The following is a 1,243-nucleotide window of genomic DNA, read 5'->3' as shown; positions in this document are numbered from 1 at the left end:
TCCTTTATCAAGATCCTATAAACATAGATCTAAGTTTTTTATTTTGTATCAACAGTCTATTTTTCTGTGAACCAATATAAATTATTTTAACCATATGATTTTTATAATATTCCCTGATATCTAGTGCAGAAATACTTCCCATTTTTCGTTTTCTTCAAGAATTGTCTTGGTTATTCTTTGCTCTTTACATTTTTCCATTCATTTTATTAAATTTTAAGTTTTACACAACAAAATTTACCCTTCAGAGTCTATAATTCTGTTACTTTCTTCTACTTCTTCTTTTTTTTTTTTTTTTGTATTTGGAATTGAACCAAAGTTTGCTTTACCACTGACCTGCATTCTAGGTGTTTTTCTTTTTTATTTTGAGGCAGGGCCTCACTAAGTTGTTTAGTCTGGCCTTGAATTAGCAATCCTCCTGCCTCAGCCTCCCAAGTTTCTGGGATTACAGGTGTGCACCTCTGCACCTGGCTATCAGTTGTGTTACTTTTGACAAACATATATAGTTACAATATGGTCTCATAATCCAGATACACAGTTCCCCCATTGTGCTGGGGTTACAGCTTAGTGCTAGAGAGCTTGCCTATCCTGCACAAGGGCCTGGGTTCAATGTGCCAGCACAGCAAAGATTCTCTGTAGTTCACCCCTGTCTCTCTACCTCCAGCCCCTGGCATCCAGTGGTCTGCCTTCTCTTTTCCAGAAGCCATGTGAGTGGAATCATGTACTTCATAGCCTTTTGAATCTGGTTTCTTTCCTTCAGCATAAAGTATTTGATTTTCATCCATGTTATTGTTTATATCAGAAGTTTGTTCCATTTCATGCTGAGAAACATTTCACAGTATGAACATACCATGGTTTGCTTATCCATTCTACAGCTAAGAGACATTTGAATTGTTACCAGATTGAGGTGATCACAAATAAAGCACCTATAAACATTTATGTAGAGGCTTTGTGTGAACATAAATTTCCATTTAACCTGGGATACCTAGGATACTGGATTATATGTGTTTTCTAAATTCACAAGAAACTGACAAATGGATTTTTGGGGGGCTACATTATGCATCTCCGCTAGCCATATATAGAGAAAGTTCTAGAAATTGATATTTCTAAAAACTTAAAATTGCCAGTTTTTTTTCTTTTCCAACTATGTGGTGGTATTCCACTTTGATTTTAATTTTATTTTCCTAAATAAATATTGATGTTGAACATCTATTTTTTTTTTGCACAAAATTAATGTTTATTCCAC

Source organism: Marmota flaviventris, chromosome 5 (genome assembly GCF_047511675.1).
Source record: "Marmota flaviventris isolate mMarFla1 chromosome 5, mMarFla1.hap1, whole genome shotgun sequence".
NCBI classification, from domain to species: Eukaryota; Metazoa; Chordata; class Mammalia; order Rodentia; family Sciuridae; genus Marmota; species Marmota flaviventris.
This window is presented reverse-complemented; position numbering follows the sequence as displayed.